Source organism: Coturnix japonica, chromosome 1 (assembly GCF_001577835.2).
Source record: "Coturnix japonica isolate 7356 chromosome 1, Coturnix japonica 2.1, whole genome shotgun sequence".
In the NCBI taxonomy this organism is placed as follows: domain Eukaryota; kingdom Metazoa; phylum Chordata; class Aves; order Galliformes; family Phasianidae; genus Coturnix; species Coturnix japonica.
In genome coordinates this window covers 26,918,792-26,944,194 of record NC_029516.1, presented here as the reverse complement: position 1 = coordinate 26,944,194, position 25,403 = coordinate 26,918,792, and the positions used below count along the sequence as shown (strand labels likewise).

Below are 25,403 nucleotides of genomic sequence, written 5' to 3'. Positions count from 1 at the left end.
CTGTCTACCATTAACATTAAGCCTTCCAGGATCTTCTTCAGCTTTGCTGGCAATGGAGGAGGAGTAGCAGTGGGTTTGGTGCCCTCAGCTGCCCCCAGTGAGCAGGCAGAGGTGCACCCAGATGTGCACAGCTGTTTGAGCAGCTCAGTGCAGCCCTCCTGCACTGCAGCAGCACAAGGGCAGGAGAAAACACAACATCTTTCAGATTATTAATTTTCCAATAATAAGTCAGATCAGAAAAAAAGTCTGTAGAAGAGACCATCAATGAGAACAGCTTTGCTCAGTACAGCTTTGTTTTCCCCCAGGGCCTAAGGAAGCAAATCTGCGCTGATCGCTACCAGCGCACAAAGTGCATTTGTCGCCTACAGGAAAATATGAACTTTTTCTGTACTTGGCAGTCCCTTTGGGCTAGATGTAAACAATCTGGTGCACAGCAGCAACAGAACAATGCCTCTGTACACCTTGTTGTTTACTAAGGTTTGGGGCTAGATATGTATGAGCTAGTTGCCATGTGAAGTGAGGAGTGACGGAAACAAGTGATCAGCCCCGGCATGCCCGTTTGTGGACCTGCTGGAGCCAGCGCTCACCCAGGTGCTGACCCAAAGGCTGCAGGAGGGAAAGTTGGCCAAGAGACACAGGGAATATGCACCGCTGCTGCCCACGTCATCCAAGCTGTGTGGATAAAGTTTGCCCATATGACTCCTGAGCATTAAACCTCTCTCTTAACATCAAATTGTTTTTATTTCTCTGGCTAAGAGAGAAAATGAAAGGGGATGGAAATTGAAAAATCTGTTGCTGATGTTAGCACAGAGGAAAGAAGACAAGTTTCTACTCTGATAGCTCATTTTGAGAAAGCTCTTCAGCTTTATCAGTTTTTGGCTCATGCTGAATGCACACCAGGATAAACAGGCCATCCTCCACCCTACTGGCTGCAAAGGGTACCTCTGTGTATCCATCTTCAAACAGCCATGGATCCATGTACATGCACACAAAGCCTGTGTTCTGGCCTCCTATTGCTTGGAACTGGAGGCAGCAAGAAAGCAATAAAACTGCTAATAAGCACTTTTAAATACCTACTTGATCTTGGTTAAAACAGTCCTAAATCCAATTCTTTTTGGAAAGGGGAAAGAAACAGACACTTCATTTCCATACCTCAGCTTCTCACAAGCACAGCCTTTGTTTGTAAACCTGGCAGGCTCACAGATCTTAGAGTTACAACAACATTACCAGAGAAAGGTGTTTCCATTCATCCTTAAAATATCTAATTCTGTGTCTTCTTTTATCTCGAGCCACTGTAGACATAAAAAGCACTAACACAAACATGCAAAATGGCTGGGATGTTGGTGACGAGGTGTGAGCCCAGAAGGCTTTGTCCTCCTGCCTGGAAGGATTTTTGGTCAGGAAGGTAAATTCATGGGAACGGACAGAATTTAGATTAGAACCTAATCCAGCTGTAATTGCAGATCTGTGCGTTTTCATCACACACAGGGTGAACTGGCTCAGCCTCTGCTTAAGATCATATATTTACTTGCGGCTTTGCCTCTCCTGAGCTATGGAGTCATCCCTAATAACCTCTCCCCAGAGGACCCAAGCCCCACCGGTCGATGCGCTATGCACACAGTAAGAAGACTGTCTCAAGGAGTTTAGTCTATCTAATGCGCAGACAATCAGAGAATCAGCTGAGTGCCAGCTGTATTTACTTAGCTGTTTTTTTCTAACTATCACAAATGTGTATAATATGAATAATTTCTTCAAAAATCAGCTACATGTTAGTTGAAAATCAGCTAAATAAATAAAATTGAAAAAATATATTGAAAATACATCAATTCACTGATTTCTTACATTAACTATTTCGAATAATAACATATGATTAAAAATTGTTTTGGCTAAACCACAATATCAGTTGTCCCAACCACTAAAATGTCCTGGCTGTGCTCCTAGGTGATGACAGTACTATATTTAGTCACTGAGTACCACCAGCTGTCTTGCTAACAGAAGTCTGGCATTTTCCTTAATTGAGAGATGCAGTATGTGTGAAATGATACCTCTCACACTCACTCATGATAATACTAGCACGACTTAGTTGAAAGCTTTTGAGTTTTTTGCTTCTTTGTTCAGAAGAATAACAGTTGGTTCAGTACGATGGTAAAAATTGAAACCTATCCAAGGGGTTTATAAGGAATTCTCGGCATTTTATGATCTAGAAACCTCATTTTTCTGAGTTTCCCTGATAGAAGGGAAGGTAAGGGGCAAGAAAAGAAAATGAAACCTCCAGTATCTGTCCAGTCATGGATGTCTTGAAAGTTCTGGTTATTCTTTATTTGTTTATTTATTCATTCATTTATTTTGCCTAAAAGTGAACACTGGGTCAGAGATATCTCAAGATGTGAACTTTCATGTGCACATTACCTCTCTCTATAAGCCCTCTACTTTAAAAGCAGTGATGTAGCTGGAGGTGGTTAATTTTTGTTACTGAATGGATCATCTAATCCAAAATTGTTGTTTTGGACACAACAGAATTATTTGTGAATATCTGTGAGTGAGCATTCACTGAAGCAGCAGCTGAAAACCCAAAGTTGCTCTGGTCAAATGACATAATCTCCAGCTTAGGATAATGTATATTGTTCTTCATGCAATAAATACCTCTGTTTTGATGATTAAAGTGTCCAGAGAAGGCTGTGAGACCTATGCTTCAGCACACGCTGCAGCTTAACACTGAGGATATTCTGAATAGGGCAGCCTAGGGTTAAAATTATTGCTGTGGACTGGACAAAAAGAGAATCTAACTCAAAGTTTCCCACATACAATGCAAATGTCCAGGGCTGGGATTTAGGGCACAGAAGGGAGGAACAACCTTAATACCATCTTCTCAAGATGACCTCATTCCTCTTGTGAGTCTGGCCCTAGAGCTTCTTTTCACAATGTCCCAAAGTGAAACCAAGGTGAATTAAATGTTGCGAGTGTTCCAGAACTGCCTTCTTTCTTGGTTTGTTTCGTTTTGTTGTGTTTCTTTTTAAATTCATTGTAAATGTTGAAAAGACCTGACCGGGGAAGCAGTCAACCTCAGCACAGTCAAAAAGGGAAAGGGAATAGTGGTTGAACAGGAAATGTCCTTGTTCAATGTGCTTGCTCCTAAACAGCCAGCTGGAGCTGGTGTGTGCAGCCAGCCATTCTCACATTCTCACTGACACTGTGATGGCTCATGAATGGACCAAATAAATATGTGATGGCATTCTTGAGCACTGTGGGCATGTGAGGAGGCTGAGGCTGACCCAAAGACTGAGAGATGTGAGTTCAGTTCCCAGCTGAGTCACAGGATTTCTATGCAATCCAGAGGAGTTGCTTACTCCCTGGACATGCAGATGCAAATTCCTGCAGCTCTGTAAGAGGCTTCTCTGCTTCCGTGGACCGGTTATACCAGAAGGAAATATGGCTCCAACCCTTCCTGCCCCTCATTGCGACATGGATGGTAGCGCTTCCCTAGATCTCAAGGATCCTGTACTACTGATAAAATCACTGATGTCTCTGGGTATGATGGCCTCACAAAGACACAAAAATAGAGAACAGTTAAGACAAATAGCATGAGAATACATTTAACAGCCATTTATTGCATACTACGTAGCAATTTGCTGTATACTATCTAACACTGGCATCATGAGCTTTTAAAATCTTTAAGTACTGGGTGTTGTCCTCTTCTCACACACTTGATGTCTCCTCCAAATGGGAAACTCCAGGTGTTCCTATATTTCTCGTTCTGTGAAATTATATTCTTCAGAAGTGAAACTGTGACATTTTGCTTCAAAGGTTATTAAAAGGACAGCTGAACCCAGACTACTTAGAGAAATAATGGAGCTGGGCAGAATTTTTCACTATGTATTAACTGTGAAATGTACTTGAAAATTGAGAATTTAATTAAAAATCAGTGTTCTTACCTGACATAGCTGGAGGGTCACTGAGCAGCACAAGAATGCAAATGAATTCTGGACTGCATTAGTATTGGCTAACAAGACAAAGGAGATTGTAATTTCTCACAGAAAGCCCAAGAGCTGAATAGAAATGTGCTGTGTTTCCCAGCCTGCCAATAAGTAAAGCTCATCAGATCTGTTTTTCTACTTTTGTGTTCCACGCTTGTGTCTGCCATGGGGAAGGATCTGGAAGGGATGAGCAGGCTCTCAGGCACCGCTAAATGCCTTGCTTTACGTAAAAGTATGTAGCAGAAGTGTTTTGTTTTCTGCCGCATTTCACAGCTTCTGCACATTAAATGCCTTTAGATTCCTGCAGAGAGCTAAATCTGGTGTGCAGGCTGTAGTAGGTAAACAGGGTACGTCTTAATGAACTGCCAAGTAATAACATGAAGGAACTTTTTAACATAGCTTTGCTTTCATTACTCATTCTAAACATCATGACTGCTCCTATAGCCTCTAAGCCCCGAAAAAAAAAGTGTTTGTGCCTGTGATTCCTGATGTAACATGGCTAAGAGGCATGGAGACACAAACCTGACCCTAATTCTGTGCAGCTGAGTCACAGGCGTTTACAGAAAGACTGGGTTAATTATTTTTTAATCATTTGTTATTTTTTTAAGAGAAAAGAGAAAATGTTGAAGGGCTACATTTAATTAGAGAAGATGTTTGGTTTGCAGGATGTACCCAGCAGGGTGGCACCCTTCTGGCAGTGCTTTGTCAGATGCAGGGCTCCTATTTCTACCCGTTGTTCAAACACCATCTGAGAAACAGATAGTCCTGCCTGGAATACCTTAGGATCTCAAAATAAAATGTGTTGGTGCAAGAAAGCAAAGAGGGCTTGAAAGGGGTATGCAGGGAAAAGGCGGATTATGTGGTTGTACTGTTTTGCTTAGTCTGATTTGGGTGCATGGTCGTCAAGAGGAGAAGCAAAAGACCCCAACTAAATCAGCAGGCACCTTCTGTTAGCAGGCATTTTGGCATGGATATTATGGTAGTATTGGGTCTTGAAAACCAACCTGGAGGAACCCGACTAATAGGGCTCCAACTGATAATCAGCAGGGTTCCTTCATGCAGCTGAGAATCAGTCAGATATTCTCTAGGAAATGATTTTTACTCATAGAATACAAAATTCCAGCTTTCTGTCTTCACAAAGCGTGAGACGGTTGAGCTGATAAAATTCTTACCAAGTTACTCACAAAACCCAGTATCTAAAAAACAACAGGTCAGCTCCAGGCACTTCAACTCAATGACCTTGTTTGAAAAACAAGCACACAAACATAGGAAATACTATATCCAGTATCTTACTTTGCAATAAACCAGGGCTGCATGATCCATTTGAAATTGATGTTTCTCAGGATTTCTAGCAGGGTCACTTGCAAAGCCACACTATTCCTTCATATGTTTCAAGCTAATCTTTCTTCTTTCTAAATCAGACACATATTTCTCCTCTAGAAATTTAAGGTTTCATTTTGAGCATACTCATATCACTGGACTAACAATAAAGAAAAATGTCAGGCAGCTAATATAAGCTCTCTGAGGTGGAAAATGGTGCAAAACAAAAGCTTTGATATATGTCATGTGCTCCTCAATAGGATATTAACAGTGGTCTACTAATTATGAGCCCAATGCTATTTCATACAGCAAAATTTTAATCTATTTCACAGTTCACTTTTGTAAAAACATCACTGGCAGATGACTGCATTAGCAGATGTAATGGAGAGGTGCAACAGGCAGCTTGCCTCTGTCACTATGGATCTCGAGCATTCTTTGCCAAAGTACAGATTACTCACCAGAAGCAGAATATTCTCCAGCTTTTGCACTGAAGGACTCAGCTGCCTTCTATTCCCAAGAATCACATCCATATCGCATATCTTTGTGTCTCTCCTGAAACCATTTTCACATGGCATCTGCAGTACAAAATCCAATGATACCAGACTGCCCGGCTGACTAACATCTAATTCAGCACTGGTTGTATTGTTCAAGGCAATGGCTCATTTTTTATTTCCTTACAGATAGTGCTATCTGGCCCTGGGTTATTTGCTGACTCATGATGATCTGTTTCTTAATATGTAATATAAATAGGTCCAATGTATTGTGCAGCAGCACATTTGTCAACTTGTCATATACAGCAGAGCATCTGTATAATGGGTCTCAACCCAGGAGCCAGATGTCTAACACTATGTACTAAGGGGCTAAAGGTTTGGTTGTGTGGTTTTTTTCTCTGTGTTAAGGCTTGAAATTAAAACAATAATCATCTGACAGAATCTGCAAAAGGCTTTTGTGGAGCTGACGGACTTTTAGGGGTACAGCTCAGTCACTGTCAATCCCACAGGAGTCTGCAGCTTCTGAAGTTGTCTAAATGCCTTTAAAAGGAAAACCTCATTGCTTGTAGGCATATCTCCAAAGGGTGAATATCATGAGATGTCAGGGGGAGGTTTTCACAGAGCATGGTGAGGTGCTGGAACAGGATGCACAGAGAGGCTGTGGATGCTCCATCCCTGGAGGTGTTCAAGGCCAGGTTGGATGGGGCCTTGGGCAGCCTGGCTTAGTACCAGATCTGGAGACTGTTGGCCCTGCCTGTGGCACAGAAGTTGGAACTTGATCCTTAGGGTCACTTCCAACCCAAGCCATTCTATGATTCTATGATTGATTCTATGATTCTATGATTTCATGCTTTTCACAAAATTCAGAGGGCCACAAAATGCAAAAGTGGAATTTGAAAGTGTCAAGCCTTTGGAAATAGGGAAGGAAAGGATCAGAGGGCAGCAGGGTGAAATAGCACAGAAGTAGTTTCTTAGATTCAGCAGTTCACTATGAAGAATCTCTGAACAGGAAATAGGGCAGGAGCAAAGAAAAATTACTCTGTTTGGCAAATTCCTCTGTCGCGTTAGAAACCGGACAGCTGACTGCAATGAGCAGTGCCAGAAATTGCATCGCTCCTGTGTCTTTAACAAACTCAATGACTGTGCAAAGAGACAAGCCATGTTTTCCATAGGCTGTGGACTTACAGGGACTCAGGTTGGGGGAGTGCAGGGGGGAGAGGGGAGGGAGGCACAGATGTATCTGAAAGACTAAGGCTGGCATTTATTGCAGGGAACCCAAGGTATCTCTACCATAGGGGTTTTGTGTATGCCACAAACCTGAATTTTCTAACCCTTCTCCAGTCAAAAACATGTTAACTTTTACAAATGTATTCCTCTCCTTTCCTATGCTCTGCCATGAGTGGAAAAAAAGGCTGGGATTTTGGTTCCAAACTAAGGATTTTTAATGGAGTAGTGCTTTCTTGACTAAGATAAGTAAGGAGAACATGATAAATCAGATCACACAGTTTGTTTGCAATAATGGAAGAGGGAGTCACAAAAGTAAATGAGTAAATAGGTTAGTGGGTAAATAAATAAAGCCAAAAATACAGCAGGGTTCATTTATAAAAGCACAGGCCTCATTTGCACTGTTCATTCCTTACTTATATATATATAAATTACAGTGGCATGTCTTAAATACTTTCCATGGCTGTTTATCTTACATTATTTTCATGGATCTAACCTCTTTTCGCCTCTCTGAGGTATTGTGGCTGGAAAGTCCAGCTGGGATACAGCTGCGTACTGTCCAGCTTTGATGAGCTATAAATGTTTTCCATTGTGTTAATGTTGTGACATTGCCCACTGCTTTGGTTTCTTGAATGCTGGTTGGAAAAAGGCAGATCTGAAATCCTGGAAACTGCTCTTTTTAGTAAAACATCGCTCTCCTGCTTTTGTATCAGCAGTTTCTAATTAAACTGCACCACTGGAGAGGACCTGAAGACCATTAAAGGTGCGCTCAGGGTGTCCAAGAGTTGAAACACAATGCAGGTGTTGTTTCCTCAGTGCCTTTCAAAGTGGACCGGTCAGTCCTCTCACTGATTAGCAATTGTGCTAAATGTCTTATAAAAGTCTGACCCTACCACTGCTAATACTTTCGGGCAGCCAAATAAATTCCTTCAAACTTTCACAGTGGAAAAAGCCTTCTATTTTATGATTTTATAACCCTGCCATTAGAAATCTTTGAAACAGCATTCCACCCCCAGGTTGCGTTCTGTGGTTATGAACTTCATTTGATCACTGCCCCATCAATTTGACATTAACTGCTACAATTTACAACTGCTCTGGCTTCCTACCTATTATTGTCGTACTTCTGCAAGTGCAAAAAACTGCTGCCCAGGGGAAGTCTGAAAGAATGCAATGTCTTGTTAAAACCTGAAAGGCCAATGGGGGTGGGGGAAGAACCTCCTGGAAGAGAAAACCAAAGGTTTGATAACGAATAATGCTTCATTCTGTTCTGTGAACACGGGTGACCTGGCATGTAGACCACAGCAAAGTAGTGAATAATTCACTGAGAGTCATAGACCTCCTGGTAGACCACAGCATTGCTTTGTCTCACAAATATGTTCTCCCACAGAACAGGGCCCGACAGGATGTTTCAGTCTACAAATGTTTAAACAAAAGGTGGGTCTGACAGGGTGTGCAAGGGGAGTATCATGCATTTGAGCAAGCCAGTCTGCATGACTATTTTTTCTTAGTTGATTGATAATTCTATAGGAACTGCACATGAGGGCAACAGAGAGCAGAGTGGCTTTGCTGGAGCTGAGGCACGCAGCTCATGTCCATTTTCTAACCCGCACCAGGAACCAGTTCCACCCTCAAGCAGGCACATTTAGGCATCATTAATTGTCTGAGCCGAAACCACAGGAGCACGGCCAGTCAGAGCACCATCTGGGATCCAGGCTGATGTCCTGACCTTTGTGATCATATGAGGAAAGCCTCCAAAGGAGTAATTGGGGCTGGAATATAGTTCCAGTTTCCATGTGAGTTGCTTGCTTTGCTTTCGCGGCTTTCTGACAGCTGAATCTGAGGCCAGGTCGTTTCTGTTTTAGTTTGCAAAGGGAAAAATACACCCAAGGCACTGAAGGCTGTTAGGCCCTGCCTCAGTGCTGCAGCTGGGCCCAGCACTGTGAGTGCAGGCCTGGGCCGTGCTGGGATAGGGAGAGAACAGTGCCAAACTCCCTAAATCCCAGCTCTGATACGGCTTTCACTTGTGTTGGAGAATAAAGCCAGCAGGCACTTTTTGTTAACTTGCACGTCATACTGTTTATAGAAGCTTTTTGTCATTTCTTTGTTGCTTTTCCATCTTTGTAGCCAGAAATATTTAGAGACTAATCTCATGGCATATCTGAAGTTTAAACTGTTTGGTCTGATAGGGTTTCTCAGTAATTCACTTCTATATCCAGACCATTTCATATTACCTTCAACTTTTAAAAAAGATTTTCTGATTTCTTTGTGGCTATTTCCAGATAGTTAATGCTTCGTCTGCGCCTTCTCTGATCCCAGAAGATCTGAACTATTCTGTAAATTCCACAGGAATCAGCAACTGCTCCTCAGTTCTTCCTCCCACCCAAACACCCTGCTGTGCACCTCTGATAGATCCTTTTCTGACCTACCAGCCCTCTCCTGCAGTGAAGGACACATTTGAGCTGCCTGCTCCTGTGATGAGAGGAGGAGGCTGAGATACAAGGCTTCAGTTTGGAACTGTGTCCATTGGGCGTGGGGCAACAGGGTGAAGGACAAGAGTTCTGCCCATAACTTGGCAGATGCTGTGCGTGGCTCAGGAAACCAGGCAGCGAAATTAAGGCTGCAGGATGGCACTCTGCTTCAGATGTGGATGCCATCTCCGGTGCACATGGAGTAGAGGCAGCAACCAAACATGGGAGACCACAAGGGAAGGTCCTCAAGGGAGGCTCCTTGATGAAGTGTGACCTATCAGTCCCACCTTCTGCTGAGTACCACGGACACTGGGTTATGCTCAGTGTGACTCAGTTTCACTCAGCATCACACTGTATAGAAAAGAGACAGATTCTGTTATTGTATTTCTGTGTCAAAAATCTTTAGGCTTTTTCATTTGCAGGTCATCAATCAGTAAGAAGGGGACAGTTTGTTCTGAACATGGCCCTTCCAGTAAATTCAGGTTCTGCACAGTCTGCCCTGCATGAAACACTCACAGTAACCCAGTTTTACAATGAAACAGAGAATCATTTTAACTGTTTTCCAAAGTAATAATATTCTTGATTTTCACAGTATACCACAAATCTAGCAAAAATTTCTTTTAAAGAAAAACGAAGACATTTTGGTTACAGTAACTGTATGAAGATGGCTGCTCCACCATTTTTATGGTGCTTTAATTCAGATCAGACTGGTTCTTCTCATACTTAGTGCAGCCATAAATACTTTATAATATCTGAATTTTTTTCTTTCAGAGTCTCGGAATGATTTAGACATCATTTTGAGTGTTTAAAGGGGATTTTAGAAGCTACACCTAATATATACAAGCTTCTGCTATAATCTTATTATTTTTCCAGTCATTGACATCACATGGTCTCCTGCAAGTTGGCTCGTGGAACACCACTTTCTCAGTATCTTTCCTATTATTTCCAACTCTTACATACCCTCAAGCTGAGAGGAAACTTTGAAGGCACACTGCTAAAGAATCTTTGTTTATTATTTGGAAAAACTTTGCTGTATTTCCTTTGGCCAGATTTTTTTTCACTGTGACTGGAGAGCTAAATGTCCCTGTTCTTTCTAGTAAAATAACCTTTAAAATACTATTTTGCAACCCACAATGGATAATAGCAGATAACACTGCTATTGGTATCAAATAAGCCCTCATATTTTCCTCATATGATGGGTGCCTGGCGACTTCAACAAGAATTCTATCTGAGAACAGACTTACTTATTGTTCAGCTTCCAAAAGCAAGACGCTCAGCCTGGATCTTGATGCTCACTGTATCCTGTTTCCCTGCCTTCTCCAGGGCTCTGGTTTGGCGCTCAGCTTCCACTGAAAGCCAGGGGAACCAGGAGCACTCTCAGAACTCACTCCAGGCCCTAAAAGAGTTTGCTCCATCATTTTCAAGGGCAATCTGCACAAAATAGAGTCGTAATCCCATTTTAAATGGAGAAGCTGCAAGAGTCGTTGCACAACACCTCCCACAGATCTTAATAGGTGTTCCATCACCTTCAGCAGAGCCGCTACCGATGCAATGCAGGCTACTGCACTGAGCAATTTTAGATCTGCTCCTTTTTCAAGGTGTTGCCCCTGCTGTGCAGGCATCACTCTCTATTACTGGCATGTTAATGGGACTTCATCTACTGACAGTACAGATCAGACTGTTCCCATAGTGTACGCCGAGAAGTGCTCTGCTTCTCCCTAACCCTCAGAAACAAAACTGACAGCATCTGACCTGCTGCCCCATAAAAATAGCATGTTGCTCTGAAAGTCAAAATGCAAATAATTCATGAGGTTAGTAAACATCTCTACAGGAAGAGAAAAATGGTAGGCAGAACTTGAGCCTGCTATTTTTACCCTTGTGCTTAGTTGATTATATGTCATTCTTCTCATACAGAACTAAGTATCTTAAATGCAAATAGCCAGAGGTTGCTGTATGTTTTTTGCCCTTTCCACAGCTGTTCATTACAGAGCTCAATAGCAGCTGACAGCAGGTGAATATGCGGATGATGCACCATGGATATATTCTGTTAAATAGAATGAATAAACCATTAAATGATCTTACTTCTTGATATGCCTGGATGCAAGCTGCATCTACAAGCAAAGCAACATTAAATTCTGTACAGCAAATCCCTTTTGTATTTTGCAGCACATCATTCATGCAAATTTTATGCTATAATCTTTTAAGCAATTATATCCTCCATTTATTTTTAATGATAAAGAGTACCCTTTTGCTTTTAGTTCTAGACAACTGAGACAAGAGTGTATGAACCTAGAATATTAGACTACTTACATTCACCTCATTTTGTAAATGTGATGAATTATAACTTGTTTGAGCTGAGTAGCAATGAGTGACAATGTATCTCCCCTTTTTGGGAATCAAGTATCTTTGAAATTCTCTAATATTCTTGTTTAGCTGTATGCCTGTATTTCAGGCATCTCTTTCATAGGAACTGAGAATCATTTCCAGAGTACCATTTGAGATTCAGTATATATTGCATGTATGGAATACATGTACATGTGTAAAGTGTAGAATAAAATCATTCTGTTAAATTATAAGAAAAAACAAGAAAAAGATTAAATAAGTCATAAAATTAGTCCTGAAGCATCATCTCCAAACAGTAGCTACAGTATAAACAACCACTGCCTGACTTAGGAATCTGATCATCTGATTCTGGGTTCGGAAATGTCTCTTTTGAATTTACAAGGTACAGTCTTCTACAGAAATGACAAGTCCAGGTGTAGTTCTGGTCTCCCTGTTGGCCCAGCAAGGGATGCTTATTCCCACCAGTTCCAAATTTAGTGCCGTCAGTATTTCTGTGATACGCTGTAACACAAGTGCAACCCTCTCCTGGCCCAAAAGCTGCTTGACCCACTCCATGAGAGTGAGGGAGACACGTATGGACACTGTGGAAAAGCAAGAGGAACTGCAAAAGTGAGCAGTTCTGATAGCACTGAAGGCTAGCAGAACAGAGCAGAGCAGAGGGTATCTGACATTGTCAGGAGATTCAGAACTCTTTCCTTGTGTGCAAGCAAAAATCAGGGTATTTTTTTCTACAACTCAGTAAAGCTCAGACACAGCAAGTTTTGCTAAAATCAAAAGTTCTGTGTCTGTGAATTGTGAGCTCCAGTAAACCAGAGATATCTTATCCCTCCGGCCCACATGAAAGCTATGCTCCAAATCTCCATAGCCCACCACTATTATATTTTGAGTGGAATTAGGTTGCTATGTACAGCTGGCCTAATATTGCTTCTTTGCAGCCAACTGTGGGCCAAGAAAAGGAGAGAGAGAGAGACTTAGTTCATATTAATCCTTTGTTTTCTGCCAGCTTCTGGAAGATACTGGGTGCTCTATATTTGGAGTTTTCTTTCTTTAGAAAACTCTTCTGTTACCAGCTTCCAGGGAGCCCTTTCTTTTCTAGCCATACTGCTGCAGTTTGGCTTAGGCCTCGATTTTGATCTCCTGCGCTTCAAAGGACAGCTGTGCCATTTCTTTTTAACAACTGAAAGCCATGAAAAAGTGCTTGATGGTTATCTGTGGAATTGTCACAGGTTTAAAGGAGAGGTTTTTGCTATTAGCAGAATTAAAGAAGTCTGTCAGCAGAAGCATTTAACACACAGCGATAACAAGATCCGAACATAAAGAGCATAAAGCAGAAGTAACGTGTAGGTTACAAAAACATAAACTAGATATGATTTATACATTAAAACAGATTTCAGTAATGTACAGGAAAGTTGCATTATAATGAAAAACAGACACAAAACCATCTAGCTATATACAATAGCATAGATTTGTGCATGTAAGGACTATCATAAAAAATGAACATTGAACTAAACCCAGTTAAACAGACCAGAAAACAAAGAGCAGCCCTGTCAGCATACCAAGTTTCAGTAAGATTAATCTGTGTTGCAAGTGTTGTTCCCAATGTATCTCTCTGCACTCATCCATCATCTCCCTCCATGAAGCCAACATGAGCTTGAGGCCTTCTGCTGCCTAAGGCAAACTGGCGCATGCATAAAGATAGGCTATTTGTCCAGTCCCCCATCCACCAGTCCCCACACAATAAATAGCCAGCAGGACACTTTGCTGTCCTCTCACTGGGAACATCCAGCTCTTCTCCCACTCTTGCATTCAAATCAACTAACTCCAGCTGCTAGAAAAGTCTTTTAGAGTCCCACACAGATCAGCAGGAAACACAGGGCACTTCCAAAGAAAGGAGGTATTTAAGGCACTGTAAGACTAGCTCAGTCTTTGCAATGAGCTTAATCCAACCTGCTTCATTCTTTGCCGTACAACAATAAGTAATAGGACTTTTTCAAGTCCTTATGGACAGCACTAGTGTCAGATGCCAGTTCTGCCAATAACTCCATGAGTATTTCCCACATCCATGGCAGAGACAAGACAGAAGAGGGATTTCTCAGTGCTCTGCCCCACATTGTATGGTGCCATCTTCTCCCTTCCTTGCAGAGCTCCTATGGTGGCATCCCTGATATCACTTGCACAGAGGAGGAGTAATACACATCTCACAGGAACATTGCGGGTGTTAATTAATAAATGCATGGAAACCTTCAGGGTGAAAAATGTGTAAAAGCTCTCCTATAAATATTGTTCTTATTTTCTATATCAAGATACTACATCTCCAGAGGCTGCCACAGTTTTAAAGTAGGTCAAAATCCAGCTCTTAATAAGGAGAGTTGGGAGCTCTGAAAATTTCCTCCAGATAGAATTTTGTAGGGCATAGATTAAGAAATGCACCTGGATCTTCATTGCAGTACCCACTCTAGGATACATGCTTCCCACACGCCCCCAGCAAGGGCTGACAAGCTGAATGCTGCATATTGCAAGCATGCATTGGATTCATGTCCTGTAACCAGGCAGAACGTGGGCTGTTAAAACTCTGTGCAATCCAATCAGTATGGCATCAACCCTAAAAGAAATAAGTGGCATTATGCTTTCCTTTTCCATTCTGTAGGAACAGACATGACTGAGACGCAGGGTGTTTCCTGGGGTTAATGATAACCTGAGGTTAATGGTTTCTGGCTGAACTTTAGGCCCTCAGCTCCCCCTAACCTGTCATTAATCCCCAGGAAATGCCTGAAACCAAGCGTATTATTTAAATCTGGCAGCAATTAATTTATCTCTGGACCTTACAGATGCTCATATTAAATTAAAAAGAGGATGATTTATGGAGACCGCCAATAACGTCCAGATCTAGGCAAAGATAGATGTTATCCTTAATATTTAAAATTCAGGTTTCCTTTTTCACTGAGCCATTGCTATCAGCTGTATTAAAGATCTTTATTTAATTATTCTACCAAATAGGACTTTCTCCCTAATTATTCCTTTTAAAAAACACTTTGTCTAGTTTTTCTATCCTGCTGGCTGTGTTCAGGTTTCATCTTTTGTTCTCCAGGAATATTTCATGAATATCACTCGCCATTGCATCTGAATTAGAAAATAAAGTTATTTTTAGCAATGTAGTTTAAAAAGAAGCAATCAGAACAAGCATGGTAGCTTGTGTAAGAAATAAGAATTATTCTCTATCTCAGCAGTAGATGTACAAGGCTCAAGCATAATAACAGCTGTGATTTTACTTCCGTGTATGAAGAAGATAGGGCAAAATCATAGTATGAAGTTGCCAGTTTCCAGAGAGCCAGGAGGTGAAGCTGTGCATTGGTTTCAGTGCTCAGAGGTGAAGGCTGCCAGCAGTGAGCACAGTCTGCTCAGACGTCTGAAGCTCTTCATGGTGTGGTTTGGAAACAAGTAGCACTAAATCAGAGACATGGGCATCAGTACAGTTGGCTCCATAATTGCAAACAGGCATAAATCCATTTAGGCTAATCCATGTACCAACTGAAATAAAATCCGTAATCTCCCCTCCTTTCTGTTGTTCAGCTTCCACTTTCAAGTCTTATCGCAGCACCGTGCCATTAGCTCTACAGATAAAACAGTCGTCCAGACTCCTTAAAATTTGAATTTCTGCTATAAAAACAGTTGAAGAAAAATACTTGGAACCTTCTGAGTTAAAGGTGAACTGCAAAAGGCTGAAAATCAGATGTGTAGATTTTTTCTTCCTTTGCAGAGAATGCATCAGGTAACGTTCTTCAGGACAAAATGGTTCCTGAGGAATATATGCCTCAATATGTCTGTAAACTGATTAAACCAATTTCCTACACACACACATAAAATGTTGCCTGCATTGCAACATGAGCCCTACCGACACACAGTATTACTCCACTTTGAGATTAACAGGAACTATCTTACATGCGTACACACAGTCACACAACTGGCCTTGTGCAGCCCTTAGCACTCCCTTTCCTAAAATTGATATCACCTGTATATTTCTTCCAGGGTGCAATCAAGCAGCTTATGAGGCCCCTTGGCATGCTGGAACCTCCTGTTCCAGCTGATACAAGTGGCTCTGTTGTTTTTTCTCTCAGAGCAGGCAACATGTTTTAACCTTGACTGAATAGCTGAAGTGCTCACAACATTTAATGAGGTAAAGAAAGCATATTTCTAGTGTTCCAGTAATTATGCAGGGCATAGCTTGTGCTCTATACAATTCAAGAAAGGCTTTGCCATCCACTTCACTAATCCTGGGTATGAAAGACATGGAATGTGGTATCATGCATGTTCTGTAGAAATGTCTATATGGCAAGAATCAAATTCAGTGTTGCTTACATGCTGTTTGGTAAATGAATACTGTTTAAAGAAAAAGAAGCCGAATATGAAGCTACTACTACATTTTTTCTGGTTTCCTGATTTTATGCCTTTTGGTATACCTAAATCCTTTAAATGTGAGATACTGAATCAGCATTTTGTACACTCAGATGTGACTGAAGCCGTTCAGAGGACAAGGATTCCATTTTGCTGCAAATTTCAAGGTTTCAGAATTTGTTTTCACTATTGAGTGGAATGAAAACAACCCTTTCAAACATTTTTGCAAATGAAAATTGTTATGAAATGTCTGTTTCTGGACCAAAAACCTGATCTTTTCAGCTTGAGTTCTTTCTCTTCTGGCCATAAGTGACAAGGGAACCCCAGGCAAAAAAAATCTTTCCCAAGAAATGTTTGTCAAAACTGATATGCTGATACATTTTGGCTTTGATAAAGTGGCATATTTCATTTCAATGAAAATATTCTGACTAGCTCCAGATGTGATTCACTTATTAAAGCTACGTAAATGATACACTGCGAGAGCCCAAATATACCAAAAATTATAGAATAATGTAGTGTTCCTTCAAATTGGCAGTGCTGTATCTGAATTCTTTTCTTTATCTGTGGGACAAGTTCAAAAAAAATACAAACAAATTCAAATAGTAGAAAGGATGTTTATGTCCATCCAATATAATATCCTGGCAATATTGTCCATTTCCTTTAAAATCCTGAAGTCATAGGAAAGCAAGATCTGAATTCAGCTTTGAATTCTTCTGAAGAATGAGTGTGCCTAAAGCATCTGAGAAAATTGTGAAACCTGTTCTTAAAGATTCACAACAAAAGAGAGACTGAAACTTCCCCAGATGGCCATTTCAGTACTAAGAAGATTTCCTTATCTTTGAAAATGTTTTCTTACTATCTAACCTACATTCCCTCAATGTAGCCTCACATAATGAGTTTATGCTCAATTGTATTTTAAAGAACAATTGATCAATGTCCTCCTACCCAATTATCTGAATTTTCCAAACTTGTATTTTTGAAGAGAAGACCAAAAGAGATGATTATATGGAATGGTTTCTGAATCATGCTCATATATCCTGATTAACCAAAAGCCTGACCTTGGAAAGACATTGATTTCTTAGATAAAAACTTCAACTAATTGGAATTTCCAAATTAATTGTTCCAATGCTTACGTTAGCATATATTCCAGTTTCAAGTTATATTTTCTACATCAGGTTTCAGTTTTCGTGCTGACTTGACCACCATCTCGATAAGAGGAAGGTATTCAAATTGTCTTCCACTTCACCAGCTCTGACTGTCACAATGATGTCTGATGTTAAGTGAAACTACAACCACCTGTGTATGTCATGCAAGCGGTTGGTTGGCACAGCCACCAAATGAAGACAATGCAAGATGGCTGACTCCTTGTGAACTTCACACTTACCCCGGCATGGAAATCCCTGCCTGAACTACAGCTTTAAGTATCAGCTCTGGAATTTCCTGAGCTATCAGACAAAGTGCAGGTATCACAGCAATAGCTCCTGCCAAACCTTAGCAGTGATCCAAATGTCATTTCCTCCTTAGTGTGTTGAGAAGATTGGTATGTTATCAGCCTAAGCTAGGGCTAAACAACAGAGATCCAGAGCAAAAGTGTGAGCATGAAAGCACATGCTCAGATTTCTCCATGAATGGAAAAAATATAAGAACTAATGATTGAGCTTGTTTGCTTTGTTTTCAAAACAAGAAAAGACCAAAAATCGCTGCATTGATTTTATCTCAAAATCTATGCACAGAAAATGTGGCTGGGCCTTTGGTTAACAGGTTGCTATTAAGTTAATCAAAGAAGATAACTTTCATAATTGATTTGGGACATTTGCCTAATTAATATAATTGCAGCATCTATTTGATTCAAAAGTAAAACAATTCGGATGGAGCTTTAGCACCAGCAGAAAACAAAGCCCATTTCCCAGTCATTTCCATTGAGAATAGCCTGTCCAAGCTCACACAGATCAGAAAATCTGATTCTTACAGTTTTCTCTTCAAGAAGACTCTCGGGGCCAATGGAAACATATGAGGTTTCATATCAGGTCATTAAATTGCCATGCTTTGTCCTTTGATTTAATTAAAATCTTCTTAGTTATGCAGACTTGCAGCCTTCTGTGCTGCAAGCTGAAATGTAAATGAATGGAAAGATGAATAGTTTAATATAATATCTGTAATAAGAAAGACAATTCTGTCCTCTTACCTGAGAAGCTAAAATTCGATAATCCATCTCTAACTTCACATAAGCATCACCTCACAGTACTTAGATTAACTGCATGTTTAGACAGCTAGAAAATATAATTTATAGTTTCTATACTCCAAATATTCCCTAAAAAAATTATCTTCTCTTTTTCTATCCACTGAATGTTTGTTTAGAATGCTATATATTTTAAAGGACAGAACAACATCACACAGATCATTTTGATGTTTTTAGACATGGCCTAAATAAGCGCAAAAGCCAATTGATACTGTTCATAATTCAATATCCTCCTTTTTTATTCCTTTGGTGAATAGGAAAACAGTTAGTCCCATGGCTACGATCTACTTTTTAATATACTACTAATGATTTATTATGGTTGTCTCTCAGGAAGAAGAATAAGATTATTTTGCATTCTTCCTCTGCTGACTTCAGCAATACGAGCAGACATTTTATTTTATTTCCACTGATACCACTAAGTTCTAAAATCTAAGAAAAACATGTGTATTCCTTGATACCACTGGAAACTAACATTCAACCCAGATGTCTGCGTTCTGCACTCTTGCATTCTCCATATGTATTCTGTTTTAAAAATCTCTGCTTTGTGTAGACGGTAACGTACTCAATTACTTTCCGAGTATTTAGCTCTTCTAGACATAACATCTGCAATTCAATTAAATGTTTCATCTATTTTCTTCATATTGTTCCAGGATATAAACCTTGATTCTGTTAATCCAGCGTTGATGCCTGTTTCATTCTGACAAGGACATTTTGTGATTCTTTGAAACAATGCAATGCTTGAGAATGAAAAGAAAAGAGAATATTTTGACTTAAGAAAAGCTACTATGGAATCAGGTTGGTGATTGCTTCATAATCACGGCTTTTCCCTAGCAGACAATTAGGGAAGATCATATATGTAGGATTTCTCTGGGGGCACTGAAATGCTTAGTTTCTGCTCCAGTTTTGAGCGAAAGAAAAATTAACAGCTCTACAGCTTACATTTCTGTGAACAGTTTGTTTTTTCATAGACGTTTTATGTAATTTTGTAATAATTTCTGCAAGAGCAAGTTGTAGCTTTCAAGTATGGATTTGCAGAAAGAGATCTTACATGAATTACTGTGGAGCAGCCCCGCACAAGGCAACCTGCAAAAGTAGCAGCCAATCCTTCCAAAGATATGCCAAGAAATGCCTGCTTATCCCACATAAATGCTTTTGCAGGCTATTCTGCAACACATTGAGTTATGAATGACCTTGTCATAATGGTACCTAAACACATCCAGACATGAATTAAGTGACAGTATTAATATCTGACTCATTTTCTTTCACTCTCTGTCATTGCTTTCTCATGAAGACAGCACTGCACACAGTGAAGGATATTTATGCCTCCTGGTGCATTTGCTTTACAAGTCCAGTGCACGTACGAGCCCAGTTATCCGAGACTGCCCATCCTCCATGTCCAAGCAGGTTCCATTAATGCAGGAGGTGGTTCTCATCTATTGGTCTGAGAGGTGCTGGAGAAGAAAAACTGAGTTATGGTGTCCATCTCCCAGGCCTGGGCCTCCTCTCCAAGCCAAACTTGAATACCAAGTGGCATAGCTACAAGTTCTGCACCCCAAATTTTGTATGTCCTTTGTCTGAAATAAGTGCTCCCTTCCCAGCCCTACTTTTTTTCCCTCTATTCACTCACATTGTGCTTTTAGCTTGCTAAAGCAATGCACTTTGTGCAGCGAGTACAAAGTCTTGGACCAAATAGCTCACAGAGGAGACAACATGTGACAACAGCACCAAGTGCTGATACTGGGGGATTAGTATTTTATATTAGGGACTAGAACAAATTATTTTTGTGAAAGAAAGTCCGCTTTCTCAAAAGCATAAAGTTTATATAATAGTCAGAAATTGGCCAGTTCAGCAGATTTTATACACATAAATGTTATATGTAATATTTAATGTATAAATGTTCCAAGTTTACTCCAGTGTAAAGCTTTCCTTTAAAGAGTAATTCTCACCCCATAATTCACTTTTATGATTTTCTTAGGGCTTTAAGTGTAAAAGCTCAATCTGGTTTTGTTTTATTCTTAAAAAAAAAAAAAAAAAAAGGAAAAAAGGCACGGAGCAAGTTAATTTTAACATTGAATCTGCCAAAGGCGCATTGTCAGATCTGAAGTTAAAGTTAAACATGTCACTTTTGCAAATGCACACACACTCACACACGTGCATATGCAGATACACAACAGCTTTTTAAGTCTTAATGACAATAGAAATAACTTCACGCGAGTGGAAGAAGGGAGGCCCTGGCTGGAGCTGATGACTGCAGCAGGCTGTGCTCATTCTTGGGCTCCTCTCCAAGCCTCCCTCAGGCCCTCCTATTTCACATCTAGTGTAAAGATGTTTCTCTCCCCCAGATAGTTTCTCACAAATCTGAAGCTCGGGCTTTCTGCCAAATGCTGGATCTTAGGTTGAGTCCTTTGCCTGACCGCAACCCATCCCTTGTCCTGTTCGATCCCTTGCTCTCAGAGGGCTGCAACAGGACAGCTCCTTCATTCCTCTTCCCCTCCTGCTGTATGTGCAGAGAACTCTCAGACCATGCGCATGCTTTCTCAGATGTTTTAAAGTTGACCCAAAAGAGAACTTGATGAGGAAATTACAGCATTTGGACTAGAACATTATGACATTACAAAACAAATTTGAGCTCTCCTTGGATCCATCAAAGCCGTGGAGTTCTCTTCTTAGAAGAGCAGCAAGAATCACTAACAGCAATGCCTGTTTCTTCCGTTGTCCTCTTTATCTGACAGCCACTCAACATGCAGATATATCATGAAACCAGTCCTTTCTTCCCCCTCAGTATGGGATTTGAGACAAAAATTACTCCCAGTGTTTTCTATGATCTGCTCCTAGAACTGCAAAACCAAACCTGTATATGGTTGGCAACTTGAGAGCTGCCTCTGCTAGGATCTCAGGCTATTTTCTCCTCATACAGACCATGCAGTATTTGGGAGCTACAAAGTTTCCTCTCTCCTTTTACTTTCTGCTTATAAGTATTTTAACTCATGTACATGCTTGCCATCAAAATCCTGTAGGAAAGTGCTCCAATCCCCCACCCATCTCCAAAGGTACTCCAGCACAAATAGTGGCAGCAGACACTGCCACTGTCCCAGAGTCACTGCAATCTTCTTACCATAACTTCATAGTGACTATGTGTAATGAAAGAACTCTTAGAAGTCCTTCAGGAATGTGGTCTCAAGGTTCATGACACTGCAGAAAACTCAGCATGGCTTGTAGATTCCTGCAGCTTTTGAGCAGCTTACAGCTTTATACAGAGAATAGAGTTAATATTCTTAGGTTATTCTACCATTTTTCTTTCACAATCCCGTTTACAGAGGCTGATCTGGTTATGTAAATGTCAGCTTTCCTACAAAAAGAGAGATTTTTCAGTCAGATGAGATATGCCAAACTCACCAAAGGCAGTCATTCACACTGACTGTCAGAAATGAGAAAATAATCATATGTCTCATGGGATTATACAGGTTTCCTCAAGTCACATAGACCCACAGTTATCCACACTGCTTATATGTTTGTTCATTTTTCAAGTGAAAAAAAAGTTTGTTCTGAGACAAAATCCAAGTGCAATTTTGGGATGTGCTCCAGGAACTCCTCTCCTCCTCTGCAGGAGGTCTGGTTCCTAGTAAGTCACACATTACCTGTTCACATATAGGTAAGTAGAGGGTAACCTCAGCATCATCTTGTAAGAACACCAGCCTGCAATATCATTTTCATGTTTCAGACATTTTACACTGAAAAATGACAAAAACATACACGTATGCACACACACATACATATGTCTTAGGCCACAGAGCTGCCAACTGGAGTCCATGGGCTGGACTGGAAGGGATATTGTTCCTTCAAACACCTGAACTGTTCATTCAGTGACTGGTGTATATCTGCTGGGTGAAGCATGAGGTCATATGAAGAAAAGCGTACAAACAGAACAGCAAAGGAAGTGAGCTAAGGTTGTATGAGCATCTTAATTTTGGCATTTCCTAGCTTATATATGACTTCAATTTCAATTTTGTATATTATTTTGTTATGAGAATTCCCGCACTCCTCTTAAAGATATTTCTCGGCTGCAGCTTTCAGAAGAATTGATTTGAAGTGCTCCTAAGTGTGTGCGCACCTTCCCTACAACACAATTACTCCTGGATCCAAATCCCAGTGACTGGATAGTTCAGCGTATCACCATAACAACAGCTGAGTACTTTGGTTTAAGTATTTTTTCTCTCTTCTTCTGTTCAAGGAACTGTTGGCTGAGCCACAGATTTCACACTCGTATTCTGAAGCAGGCCACAAAAACAACTCCTGTCCATGGTAGATGTCAGACCACTGACTAACACTTAACCAATGAGTAAGTCTACTTAATTGCCATTATTGTGTGATCGGCTGAAATGTGTACTTCTGACACAGTGTCATTACCTTTTGATTTAGGCGCAATTTTTTACAACTCCATTTCCATTTCAAGCAAATCTTGAATCACCATTAATAAATACATCTAAGCAACAGGTTTTCTGTATCTATAGTTTCAGGGAGACTTCTTATTCTAGAGAGCACATCTGCACAGATCTTCAGATGAGCTCTAAAATCTTGGTCCATTGACAAACAATTTCTTTACTGGAATCAAATACGGGAAAATGTTTGATAACAAAACATTTAACTTGAAAAGCTCATAATATTTTAAAGAACTGTCAGATTCATTTTATCACTGAGGGGTTTAAACCAAACCTAATGCAGTATTCTTATTTTCAAATTATTAAAATGCCTTTGATAACCAAGTTTTATTGATTTAATAAAATTAAATTAACCAAAAACGTCCATCACTAATTATATATAGAACCCTCCTGGTATAACATACAGCCCAGGGCTACAGACAGCAGACACTAAGATACACACAGAGACTGAGCTTGCTGCCATAATTTGGATACTGAACTATACAAATAATGTTGAAACTCAGTGAGGAAAAAAAATCTCAAAGACACAAGACACAATAGAATGTAGAAGGCTTCTTCAGCTTTGTCAGATGCAAACATCTGGATTAACTTAATAATGGAAGCAGTTCTGCTGTAGTCTGACAATATCCATACACGTCACAAAGCTGGGATGCGAGACAAAGCGTTCACAGAAATCATATAAGAGCAGATGTGTACCAAGCCCTCATGTATCACTCTTGACTAGTTGCATAATAATAAGGATAATTTTTAGTTTTTGTTTTAGAGATGACCCTCACTAAAAAGCCAGCTTAAAAACCCGAATGGTGAAATCTTAAAGAATTACTTATACCTTTGAAAGTTCTTTCATGCTGGCTCAGATAACAAGTGTATAGGTCAGTCAGTGAACTTCTAAATGATGTTCTCTAGCATGAATGGCTACGATGTAGACAGGCTAAGGCATAGATCAGCTCAACACAAATCCTCCTTTGGCCTCCATACAGCTGAGACCACAACTGCACACCTGTAGGAAGATTACGTACAGATGTCTTTAAAGATTCAAACAAAAAAGAGCAGCAAGGAAAGAAAGGCACCCTGTATTCAGGAGACTGTATTTGGATTGCTACCATCACCAGAGCACTGCCGAAGTCAGATGAATTTGTCATCCAGGAAGCCACAAATGCTAACTCTGCTAAATAACTGTGAACCGCCGCCACCCCTTGACCCATTTCCTGGTTGGAAACAGCATTTGATTAAGTAACTGAGAAGATAAATTAATTAAAATATAAGAAAATAATTTACACGACTGTATAAATGTTATACCCCAAAACTGATTCTGTAGATCTAAAAATGCTTTACACAAATAGGGATCATTTGCTGCCATCTTTCAAGAAAGATCAGAACTCTTAAAAAACATATTGCAACATATACATTCACCACTATTTTCTAAGATAAATCAGTTATCAGTTTGCTCATAACTCAGAATTTTGAAAGAAGAACTGGATTTCTAGAACATGTTACACTCCTTTGGATCTGGACCTAAAAGCACTTCCAATCCCAATGTTGACTTGTGAGCACAGTGCTTGGACAAAATACAGTGCCAGCAGCATTCCCTTTATTTACACACTTGGATGGGATCATATACTAGCTCATCCAGAAGAATGCTCAAAAGATATTATTGACAAAGTTCTGCAGTGTTTACTTACTCGGTGGTAATTTGACTAAAAATAATTCATCCCAGATGTGGTCCTGGTTAAAGTAGTTAAAAATATAGGGCAAGCTTGTCTGGCTGAGACAGATTGCCAGGGGGATACTGAAGCACACTCGATCAAACTTTAGAATATCAGTCAGATTTCCAAGGAAATAAAAGTTTCATATTTTTTCCAGAAAAACTACAAAGGATGAACTGAGGTGGAGGAAATGTGATCTAATTTCAAAGAAGGATGCTGCAAATATACCTCTCTGAAATTCCTGCTCTGCATCTGACTCCCTGTTCATCTTTCCATTTTCCTTATTGTGCAGGGAGATGTGAGGCTTTCCACACCAAACAACATAACTTCAGCAATACATTAATGGAGCCATCCAACTCCTAAAATCAACAAAATAATATAGTGTCAGTGAACTCCACTCTTCCTCAGGAAGTCCTTTAACAAATAACAAGCAAGAGCTTTCTGTTACCTATAGATCTTCTGGATGGGACTGCAGGACTCAGTTTTACTGTTTTAGGCTGGTGACCTGATCAGAACCAGGCTGACATCCCTGTGCATGGTTGTCCATTCTACTCAAGTGTTAGCAAGCTCCTTGCGAGTTCCTGCCATCACACTTTGTACTCCTCCATACTGCACCTTGGTGAGAGTCCTGACAAGAGGCAGTTGAAAACTGACAATATGGGAGAAAAGATCATTTTCTGAGAGGAAAAAAATACTGTGGCTTGACCTGTGCAATGCTGTTTGCGCTTGTAGCGCTGACAGCCAGTAACTCAGTGCTCTCAAAGGCCACAGTTCATTCTATTCACCAGGACAAATACAACATCAAAA

General features: G+C 40.3%; 1 long non-coding RNA gene across 1 annotated transcript; it reads left to right on the top strand.

Annotated features, from left to right (window-relative positions):
* The first annotated feature begins 3,253 nt into the window (after positions 1-3,253).
* Positions 3,254-22,994, top strand: LOC107309701. Its single transcript, XR_004306442.1, has 3 exons — positions 3,254-3,529; positions 19,102-19,246; positions 22,683-22,994. It is a non-coding gene; the product is annotated as an uncharacterized LOC107309701 (long non-coding RNA).
* The last annotated feature ends 2,409 nt before the right edge of the window (positions 22,995-25,403 follow it).